Genomic DNA, 12797 nt, shown 5'->3' with positions numbered 1-12797 from the left:
ATATTCCACAAAATGGTGTGGCACATGATGACTCATGACATGACATGACACTAATGACATCGACTTGCATGATGACATGGAAATGGCAAGCCATTCTTTGTTGTTTCTTGCTTTGTGACTTCTAAAATATGGATCACGAACTTCTTCTTTGTCCTCCAAATGGCTTTGAGATAAGGAGTCTTCAGTGGAATTTGATCTCCAGTTGATGTCTCAATTTGATGTCGCTTTGGTTTCTCTTGATTGCTCAACTTACATTTGCATCTAATTAAGTGTCTTTTGGCATGGCCTCCTTCTCCATATACTTCATAATCATCTTGCCATACCATGATAAAATACTTTCACCTGCAATCCACTCATGACAAGATGACATCAGTCTGATATACCCCTAGTCTAAGTTGTTGCATGATAATCTAGTGCCTGAGATGGAACCAGGTGGTAGGCTGAGGGAGAGGCTTAGTGACTACGTAATTTTTCAACTCAATCAGTCAAGGGTCAGGCTTGAGCCTTGAGACTGTGCAATGCACATTCCATGCTAGAATGGGCAAGAAAATTCCATAGTTTTGGGACTCAGTGAGCTGGGTTGAGGGGTTTTGCACTGATTCATCCAACTGCATAGTTCTGGAAGGAAGAGAAAACCTGGTGATTGTGAGATTATGAATTTCATGAGCTCAATAGTTGGGATTAAGTTTAGAGACTACACAATGTGTAGTTTAGGCTAGGCAGGGGGGCCGGATTGCGCAATTTTGGAGGCCAAGGACTGGGTTTGAGCACTGAAAATGTGTAGTGTATAATCCTGGGAGGTAGGAACTGTGCATTGCATGGTGTCAAGAGGCAGGGTTGCAACTTATGAACTGGGACTGTGTGATGCACAATTCAGGGAGGCTAGATGAGGCTAGGCTGCTGGAAATTCTCCGAAATTTGACTAAGTGTGGGATCGGTGAAGTTGATGTGAACAATGATAATACTTCACTATGATCACACAGTTAGAGTTCTTGAGGAAACTATATATATATATATATCATCCAGAACACATGAGCACATGCTTCCTGCAATGTGATAACCTTTATGACAAGTTACAACAAAGTGCGACACTGAAGATACACTTTGCAACGACCGTGACGACACTTGTGCGACAATGCTTAAAACTTTGGAAATGAGTGTGACGAACGTTTGCATGGTAAGATCAACTCATTTACACAAATATAACCTCTTGAAACCACCAAAAAAGCTTATATACATTATGTGACACTTAACATGCTAGAAGACGACAATTGATAAAGTGTGAATGACACTTGCGATATGCGAACGACAGTGAAAGCAACACAAGCCAGAGTGAAGATAACATGAAAATGATACTAATTAGAGTGAAATAAGGCAAAAGAGACATCTGAAAACACGAAAATGAAACTCACAAAAACAAAGGTGCGTGAAAGATACAACATTCAAAACTCACCGAAATAGAGGTACAAACACAACTAGAAGTGAGAAATTGTCGTTGTAAGTGCACACTAACTATCCACATGGATTGAACATAGCACAATCACTATCTTGATAGGTTGTGATAGGATTATTCAAGCTTACCTATAGGAGTGCGCCCATGAATTCATTGTAGACTGATCATGTTCGAGCAAGTGACTTCGACACTTACAATCCAAAGGGGATCTCAAAGACTTAACAAAGCTAGAAGTGACTATGGAAAGGTTGATAGCAAGATCCATGGTAGGCTCCAAAATTCAAGTATATGCAAATTTTGTAGGGTGTTTGTCGCAGCGTCAACAAGATCAAGGAACCTTGACAAAACTCATTATGGTGCTTCCGAAAAATCACTCCATGGACTAATTGATATGATAGATCCTTTAAACAAATTTCCCTTTTCTTTTTATTTGATAAATGCGAGGGCAAGAAGCAATGTTCCAAAAATTGTCATAGATCTATGTACTAAGGCGTTGTGGATGTGGATTGAGGAATGTGATCAACATTGTACATTTCCATTTCTTTCTCCAATCCTGAATGATCATGTTTGAAAATATCCTCATCTTCAGCTGCTAGTCTACATAGGAGATGACCCTTTATAGTATGAACTAGTTTGAATTCCAGATCATATTCTTGAAGACAAGTAATCTAGTTAGCCCTTTTTCTCACCTAGCTCTTACTATACAAGCAAAGTTCTCACTTCTGGATGAGATACAAATATAATTGTATGTGATTTAAGTAAATAGGGTTTGAAATAATTCATTGCATTGTATACTACATACATTGTTTTGTTAATGGCAAGGTAATTTAATTATGGGCCTTGTAGACTAGCACTCATAAAATAAATAGGCCGCTCGTTTCCTTTAATGTCCTTCAGATTTAATATGGCTACAATTGAAAAATACAAAGCAAATGTATAGAGTAAGAAAAAATTTCCATTATTGGGGCTAAATAGTGCAAGTGCATCGACGATAGCCTATTTTATCTGAGTGAAAGCGTCTTTCTCCCATTTTTCCCATCTGTATATTGCATCTTTCTTGATTATCTCTTGTATTATAGGTTTGACGATCTGTGTGTAATCAGAGATGAATTATCTAAGGAAATTGTTTTTTCCCAAGAAATACTACATGGCTTTCTTGTTCACTAGCAACGGGATATACATAATAGCCTTGACCCTTTTGGAGTCAATCTTGGTACCGCTCTTGTCTATGATGTGCCCTAGTAGAATCCCTTCAGACACACTGAAGACACTATTCTTGTGATTCAAGGAAATCCCATACTTTTGACACTGCTCAAATATCTTTTTTAGATGGCATACATGATTAGACATTTTCTTAGAAAAGATAGTAACATCAACTAAATACACAACAACGCTTTGGACTATCATGCCACGAAAGGTGATGTCCATAACTCTTTGAAAAGTTGCACCAACATTAGTTAATCCAAATGGAATTATTTTGAAAGTGAACATTCCCCATTTGGTTTGGAATGTAGTCTTCAACATGTCCGGTTTCATTACTAGCACTTGATTATAGCCTAAAAATCCATCTAGTAGCAAATTGTTTTTAGACCTAGATACTATTTGGAGTATCTATTCCATGGATGGAACTGTATAGTTATCTTTGTCATAAGCCTAGTTAATATTATGAAAATCAACACATAAATGTATTTCAACAGACTTATTTCTTACTGGGACCAAGTGGGAAACCCATTTGGAATGTCTAACTTTGAAAATGATCATCCAACAACTTTCTCAATTCCTTCTGAATGAGGGGTTCTAGTGTTGGATGAACTTTATATATTTTCTACTAGAATGGTTTCACCCCTTCTTTTATAGGAATTACATGCTAGATGATATGAGTTCCATTTGCCTCAAATCATCGTATGTCCATGTGAACATGTCTCGATACAGCTTGAATAGGTGAATACATGCTTGTCGTTCCCACAGAGAACAACATGTACCGAGGTTCACACATTTTAGATCATTTGAGGTTCCAAGGTTGACTTGTTCATATGTGAGCTTCAAACTCTAAGTCTTTGTGTTAGCATGTCCTTTGAATTGGTTCTGTAAGTCATATAGTTTCTCCAGGGACACAACACCTTTTGGCAGAGTGTTTCCTTTCAGTGCTTGGGATACTTCTTATAGAGCCTGCTCGTGCTCATCCTCCTCTATGAAGGCATATCTAAATACATCAACATTATCCATAAAGTGTAGTATCCATTCATCATCATTAAAAACATGTAAATTAGTGAAATTCTCGGGTACATATGGTTTTTTTAAAATTTCAATAAAAAACCATTTTTCAATGGCGGCATCCTGCCATCAACATTTGCTAGTTTATCTGCTGCTGCATTTCTAACTCTAGGAACATAAACGATATTGAAAGCTTTAAAATGATTTATCAAACACCATATATCCCATTGGTAGCTTTTGAGATGAGTTTAAACACAATGTATAGTATCTTGTACTTGATGAGTGACTACCTCTGAGTCACCGGTTACCTTTAGGAGTTCTACCTTCAAGTCTATAGATTTTTTCATTACAAGTACGAGTGCTTCATATTCTGTAGTATTATTAGTGTAATTGAACTCTAGATGACATGAAAGTATATGCTTCTTGTTATGCAGGTTTTTGAGGACACAACCAACTCCGAAACTATCCTATGTCTTAGAACCATAAAAATAAATAGTCCAAAAATTAGTAGCTGCTAAGTTGTTTCATGCATTATTATTCCTACTAATACTAATATTACTACTACTTTGTACATCTATATTACATAATTCATTTTCACCAAACAGATAATGAAGGAGTTCCAACTGTGTGTTTGATGGGATGGGTGATGGTTGTGCAAGGTAGCACCCAAGGTCGGGCTCTAAAAAGTAGTTCCCAAAAATTGGGCTGCAAAATCAACATGCTCATTTTTCCCTTTGAAAGGTGTAAGAGTGTGTTTCATGTAAATCTCAGATTCCAACCAGATTTGGTTATTCTTGCCCCTATATGGAATCCACAAATGTGACTAGTCTGTAGCAAAATACCCTTGTAGTTTTCTTGACTAGTCTCTACTTAGCAATACACCATAGGCTTATGGGATGTCCACAATCACTATGTCTATACATTGGTGAAGTCATTGATAAGATGATAAGCGAATAAGAAAGTTTCTGAGTTCACCAATAGCTTGGAAAAGAGACATGTCCAACTGAATAATCTATGCATCAGTATTATCCCATTTGGCATTGATTTGCTTAGCAACATATACTAATATTACGTTTATAGATGCACTAGAATTGACTAAACAATTGTGAACATTGTAATGTTAAAGAGTATTACATTCTAATGTTAAAGCATTAACAAATGATTCTAGGGGAATAGAAGACTTATCAGAGACCTTGTGGGAATAAAAAGCATTATCACCTGATGAGGACTAGGAAAGGGCTTAGACAAGCGGTTCTTGTTGGGTTTCTATCCTTGTAAGCTCAAAGATTGAAATATTTGTGCGATATTTCTTCATATATTCCACTATGTTATAGTCGAGTGCAACAGGCATTGCAATAATATCTAGAGGAGTGACTTTGTTTGACACTTCCAGAGTGGTAGACTTGGTTTTACTGCTGGCAGGAGTGTTCTTTGCTTTGGCGACATCTAGAGGCTTATTTTTAAGCTTGGTTGAAGGGTAGTGTGATTTTCCTTAACATATGTTCCTTCAAATGTTGCCTCGTTAGCTCTTGTTCATGAAATTTCCCTTGACTTCTTAAATTATATCAACTATTTTTGTTCTGAATTGGGGCCTCATTTAGTGGTGGTTCCTCATCATTTTTCTTCCCAGCATTGAACACACAACTAAAAGTATTTAATGTGTGTCAAAAATTTACAGTTTCTTTAGTTGCAACAGAATATTCTTTTTCTTCCATTTGATCAATTTTCTCATATGAAAGTACTGAATCAATAATGTGCACAACTAGAGCATTCATGTTATGATTCCATTGCGGACATGTTTTCTCTAAGTGATATTCTTAATGAAAAGAACAATATTGGTCCATGCCCATACTTTTGACATTTAGCATGACATTCGAGCTCTGTGTAGACTTAGTCGAATAATTATGTTTGGTCTTCTCAAAGAAGCATGATACCTTTTGCTTGTATCGTTGGATTCTTTAGATGATTCATCATCGACAATGACTCTGATCGCACTCAAGTTGTTTTCAGTTGTGATGGCTTCTTCAAAATTTTGTGCCAAAGCTTCTTTCACAATTATCTTCACGAACTATGCAATGCTTTTCAGCAAGGCAAAAGTATAGTAATCAATCGTGATGGGGGCATGAGGTGTCGTATCTAAGGGACATTGGTTCAATACCTGATTGAACCTCTTATTAAAATCCTTGACATTTTATTTTTCCCCCATATTCAGGTTCCCTAACTCCTTTAATAACAAAGCTGGGGTTTTATCATCAATGAAATTTTCAAGGAACAACTTTTTAAACCTCCTCTAATTATGAATTGAATTTTTGGGAAGATTATGATACCAAGCATCCACTATACAATCTAAGGTATAAGGAAAGAGTCTACATGCTACATTGTTGTAATGTATGTCGAGCGTCAACAAGTGTAAATAGAAGTTATCCAAATGATCATCCACTTTAATCACCTTGTCAAGGTCATGTTTAGTTAACAAATTTTCCAGGTGCCTTGGAAGTTTATGTAAAATACCCAAAAGGGAAAGTGGGCCCTAAAATCACCCAATTCAGATCTTGGCCTGCCATGTTCTCGTCTTTTTTTTCCTCCTCCTCCTCCTTAGAATCTGAGGAATATTCTCTGAAACCACCTAACCCATGGAAACTCTCATCTGAGAGTACAATGTTTTCCTCATCCCCTTTGTTCTAAAATGGAGGTTGCTCTAGTATTTTTTGTGTTACGACACACTCCACTGACTCTTCAAGGGTGGTGAAAACCAAATTTTCCACTATAGAAACTGCTATCCCGATAGGAGTTGTTTCTTTCTTCTTCAGAAAATAAGTAAGATTATGCGCTCTAATAACTAATCCAATAGCCTTCGTAGTGATGGGTTATAATATGAATTTCCTAGATATGATCATAAGAAACTTCACAAGTTTGTCTAGGTCGAGCTGAGAAGATCCACCTGTTTCAGGAATATGAGTCGGAGAGGTGATAGGAATGTTGTTTCCTTGTCCAAGGGAAGTATGATGTGGGTGGGTGGATTTTTCATCCATAAAAATCTCTCTTCCCTCCTAGTGCCAAAAATGTTGACAATGCTGGGCTTGCCAACAATCAAGGGGGTCTCCTTGATATGCAGTCCCAATTAGACCTCACACTGTTTGGGATAGGAGCCCCATATTAAATACAAATTGGTTTCCATATACTTAAATATATGCCTTGGCTTTAGCTGTTAGCAAGAGAGAGAATTGCATATGTGCCTTCGAAAAGAAAGCATGTCTGGTGAATGTTTAGTTGTAGGTGCATCAAGGTTCTTCTACTATAAAGGGGGTAGAAAGTGAGCCTCTAAGAGAGAGGTAATAGTACCACCCTAATAAATACACACATAAACAATAACGTTTTTTCTAACATCCAGTGGAATAGTCCACAAACATGTGATGATCGTTACAACCATTAAAACATGTTCTCAATAGAATAAGCACTAAAATAACCAAAATAGTTCAACTACCTTAGTATTGGTAAAAACAAACCTGAATCATAAACATTCACATAATAGTCTCACAAACATTCATAATCCACGTATGAAATCATGTTGACCATCAAGCTTCAAATATTAAGTATAAGTACCAAGATGCAACAATACAACGAACATTACTTTCTCCAATAGTGGAGCGTTAGAGCCACTACTTTCTACCCAAAAGTACTAACTTATATGTTTGGGAGAATCCAAGGTTAAAAGTTCTTCACATGATAAATGAGGATCTATTTATAACTTGAGGAGTGACTTTTCATATCCTCATGACTCTTGACTTTCTAGCTTCTAATAACCTTTGGACTTCTACAAGCTTTGAATTTCCAAATGGATTTTGGAATTACATATGACTTTTGGTGTTACATGTCCTTTGGATTTCCTTCTCTTGAGTTCACACATATCTCTTGGAATTCTACTCCTTTTTCCTTTACAATAATTACAATATTACACCTTGACTTCCACATCATTGTATGATGAAACTAGACATGTCACTATCTTGGATGATTGGGACTGATGGTGATGATGACATGGATCTGCTGCAGTGGTTACATGGCTTCCACTATATATATTCTTGGTTCATCTTTTGATAATAACACTTCCACCCTATAAAGGGTATTCAAACTTAGAGTCTCTAGGGTGCTTCGATCATCAAGTTTCAGGTGTGTCCTTGTTTCTTTCATGCTTCCTTTGTTTATCCTCTTGCTTGATCTTCTTCGTGTGTGTGCTCGCTATGAGGTCCCTGGGATACCTGTTTCTACAATCACTCATGACGAGAAACTATCAGTATGAAAATATCCTACTCTACCATGTTGTATGCAAATTTTCTTCTTTATGCCTTTTCGGTGTGCTTAAAATGGTCAAAGGAGATTCAGGGTGCAAGGCACACTATGAAAGGCTGGATGATTGAGGAGGAAAGGCTTCAAGGTTTCAGCATGCTCTAATATGCTCTAAGGAAGAAAATAATCAAGGCATTGCACATGTCACAAGTACAAAGAATGAAGGGGAAGGCTTCGAGATTCTGAAGTGCACTATGCACTCAAGGGAGAGAGGGAGGGAGTGGGGCACACTCCCGAACGCTGAAGGCTAAGGCATTGTGCCTTTGGGGTGTGCTCATGCACCTAATAGGCCTCAGGATGGGCACTGGGCATATTCTTGAAAGCTAAAGGTTGGGGATTTGTGCCTTTATGGTGTACCTATGTGCTCAAGTAGTTCATGAGGGTGCATGGCACATAGGGGAAGGCTCAAGGATTTATCTTTAGGGCTTCAGGATGTGGCAGTGCACTCAATGAGGATGCACTTCTTCGAGTTGAAGGAGTGTGCTCAAGGAAGACTTAATCAATTTGGAAGGAGTAGTTTCTAATAGGGAAGGGGATTTGTGCCTTTGGAGTGTGCCAAACTCTCTAGGAGGGTGCATAGAACACTTATGAACAATGAAGGGTCTCCCATGAATGTTTCAGAGTGTGCTCATGCACTCTTGGCCTTAATGGGATCGCTTTGCAATCAATTTTTTCCAAGTGTGGATGATTGGTCAAGGGGTCAACAACATGAGTACTAGATACAAAACCATGTTTGACACATACTAACTCATCGATAAAAATTAGAAAATATTGATTGAAAATGAATATACAAATGCAACTTTACGCACATTCCCGAAATACACACAATGAAGTGTATGTGATTGTGACCCGAAAGTGTCATTTTACAACAACAAAGGTGTTATGACCATGAAACACATATAGATATGTTGTAATTCATTCAAAGACACTTGATAACACTCAAGAACACTTAAGACATTATAAAAAACACAAAACAACACTTGAAGACTAAGGTGACACTTGATACGATGATGAAGTAGGCTCCAAAATTAGAATGCAGTGAAATTTTGGGGGGTGTTGTAGAACCAACAAAACCTTGAAATATGGAAGGTGCATTAGTAAGGCCAAAAGGCATGAAAAAAAAATCATAATGACCTTCATGAGTTCTGATTTTTTTATTTTTATTTTTTCCCAGAATGTCTTCTATCTTCATTCAAATTTGATTATATCCTGAACGAAGATCTAGCTTGGTGAAGTAAATTTCTCCATGTAATTCATACAAACAATTCATGGGAAATTTATATTTAATAATGATCTTGTGGAGCTCTCTGTATTATAGATACATACATCATGATCCATCCTTCCTATGCACTAATACTAATGGAGAAGAGAAATAACTTTTGCTATGTTGAATTATACCTTCCTCTAGCATTTCTGCAACCATATGTTCAATTTCACTCTTATGGGAATATGGATATCTGTAAGGTCTGATGTTTGGAGGAACACTTCCTGTAATCAAGTGAATAGCATGATAATTATCATGAATAGGTGGGAAACCTTTGGGAGCCTCAAATGCCTTGGAATGATTGTCAAGGACTCTTTGGAGATCTGGAGAAATGGATAACTTATATGTTTGAACATATAGTGAACTTAATCGTGCAACTAACTCTTGTTATTCCTTCTTCAAAATATTTTTCATGCAATTAGAGCTGATTATCTTCCCAGAATTCCCTATGATACCCCTTAATTCATTTTCCTTACCTTCCCAAAAAAAAAATCAAGAAAAGTTCTTGAAAATTAAAATCTATCATCCCTAAAGATTGTAACCATTGGAATCTTAATAAAACATCAATACCACACATTGGAATGGAAAGAATTAGAATATTCAATACATATTCCCCCATGGTTATATTAATATTATGGAACTTTACTAATTAATTTATAGTTCCTCCATCTGCAACCATCACTTGACACTCTAGTGCTGGATATAACAATAAATTCAAATCCTTTGTTATCTTACAGTGAATAAAATTATGGCTATTACCCAAATAAATCAAAACTATAACCTTTTTCTTCTTGATATAATCTTATATAATGAGAGTTTGAGGAGTGGTAATTCTCACCAATGCATTCCAATATCTGGTCATATTTTTGTATTCTTTTTCAACCCCTAAGGTTGGTTCCTCGTGTAACTCTTCTTCTTTTGATTTTTCTTGTTCCTTTTCTTCTTCCTCTTCACATTCTATGTAAAATAATTTATTCTCAGCACACTTATGATCTTTATTTTATTTGTTACCATAACTATAACAAATCCCTTATTAGGAGCAGGATCTCCCAAGGGCAGTTTTGGGGCTAAAAGCCCATGTTTGAATTAAATTTTGTAATAAAATGGTAAAGTATCCACATTTTATGGTCGCATGGCGTGAAGGTGTTATGTGTCATAAAGGGTAGTCCACCATTAGTTTTGAAGAGTAAAGTTGGATGTAAGAGATCTACCCATGGTTCGCGGACCATGGGATTGTATAAAAAGAGCTAAGCTCTAAGTAGTTTTAGAGACATAGAATGATGAATAATGTAAGTGAGTCGTAGCTCTGAAGTAAGAAGTCTAAGTCTTGGGTCGTAGTGTAGGTAGAGGCTCTACAACTGAGTGCACAAAGGCCTAGGGTAGAAGTACGTAGCTGAGTGCACGGACACCTACAACTGTGTGCGCAGGGTCGACAGAGTTTGCAAACACTTGGAAGATATTAATAAATAAAGATATTTTGCAATTTCTGTGTCTTTGTTCTATTATTTCATCTTGATATGTTATGTATGAATTTCCTTTGTTATACTTATAGATGCATGAATGGATACAAATACATTGGATAATTGAACGTGTTTACGAATATCTGTTTACGCGGTGTTAACTATAATTGTTTGAGAGAATAAGCGAGTCACTTAGATTAACTGGGGAATTTGTACGGCTCGCTGCCTTAGGAGTGTGAAAGTACTTGAGCAGTAGGCTAGGGTTGTGCAAAGGTCAATTGTACCATTTTGCAGAGGTATATTAAAGGACAGAATAAAGGGCTCATCTTACAAGCCCTAGAGCGAAGTGACCTACACAAAGGCAGGGGTAGAAGGAATCAAATGACATCACAACCATCTCAGGGTACAGAAACTCAGTTCCAACATCCCCCCATACTACTTCGGGTGAGACATTGGTTCGCACCCCATGGAATGATGCCAAAAGGGTCAATAGTGTAGGGATTTGTTTGGCTAATTAACGCTGAACCTGGGTCAGGCCCCGTCAAGCCAACAAATGGTTCCATTATCGGGACCAGAATCTACATAAGAGATGAGTGATGTCGTATCACTAGAATCCAACTAAGAAGGAGATCAAAGATTGGTTGGATAGGAAGATCCACAAATTCACGGCGGAGGAGAATAGAAACTCGCGACTGATAAAGGAGCACTGGTTGGACAGATACTTGTATACAGAGATCCACAAGATCTTTTTCTGCTCCTTCCCTATTGAGCTATACGAGTGGATCATGAAGCTGGAAGATAGCCAAGGAAGGTGGAAACTTGACGGTCCTATTGTGTGGACCCCAGAGCTAGTGTGAAGGTTGGAAGCATCGGAGGATAAGATCACTCGCGCTATTGATCATTGGCTCCATCACATCATAGGAGTATTTGTGACAAAATTCGCGGTCGACACCTCAGTCAGCTACAGTGAGGCGGAGCGGTGCCTTTTCGAAGGACTGTGAGGTAAGTACGTAAAATCTTTGAATACCTGGATTAAAATGTTATTGTGTGAAAAACAGGTTATGCAGCTACCTTGATGTTCGAGACTACACAAAGTAGAAAAATTATAGGAACGAAGGAAAAAAGGGTCCGGAGTATGGTCCATTGATTTCACCTCCGTGAGGTGATGAGGAAGAAATAGCAAAGGTTTCTCCATGATGTGCTATTCAATTAATAAGACAAGGATTCCCGCAAATATCACCTCCACCCACACCACCTCCGACCTCACCGCCATCACCTCCAACTTCACCCGTACCACCTCCACCTCCACCATAGTTTAGTATGGCAAATACAATGAAGCTGCCTTTGTTCAAAGGTTTTGGAAATGAGGACCCAAACCAATTCTGGTTTGTTGTGAGGGTTGTATGGGAAGCTCAAGGTGTTACAGATGATCATATAAAGAAGGAAAAATTGGTTAGCGCTCTGCAAGAGCGCACACTAACTTGGTATATTAAGTATTCTAATGATAACCCGAATGTTGGAGTGGCAGACATCCAGATACAACTGAATAAATAATTCAGTAGGCCTAAATCTGAGGTGCAGTTGATTGTGGGTTTCAAAGAAATTGCGATGAAACCAAGCAAGATGCCTTGGGAACTAGATCAGAGGTTGAAATGTAAAATCCACAAAGCCAACATGAACCTAACAAACAAACAACATCGTGAGTGGTTTGTTGCTTCGCTCCTACCACGCTTAAGGGCTGCATTATAACAACAAAAGATAACCACTCAGGCAGAGGCCTTGGAGATTGCCATGAGACTACATGAAACTTTGATGCAAGATCCAAATCTAGGAGTTCAGTAGATCCATGCGCAGTTGAAGAATCTGTGCCTTGAGATGCAAAGTCTGAAGCAGGACAGGATAGTTCGACTAGAGGTGCGCAAGGAGGTATGGTTCTTGAAATGCAAGAGTCAGGGGCATGACAAGGACCATTGCCTGGTCTTTGTGAACTATATTGCAAGAGGGGGACTGATGCCTTTGAGGCTAGAAGCTCAAGTGGGACCTAGCACAAGGCCTGCATTAT

Source organism: Pinus tabuliformis, chromosome 9, assembly GCF_031772625.1.
Source record: "Pinus tabuliformis cultivar Carrire ecotype Pingquan chromosome 9, CPIR1, whole genome shotgun sequence".
Taxonomy (NCBI): Eukaryota; Viridiplantae; Streptophyta; class Pinopsida; order Pinales; family Pinaceae; genus Pinus; species Pinus tabuliformis.
This window is presented reverse-complemented; position numbering follows the sequence as displayed.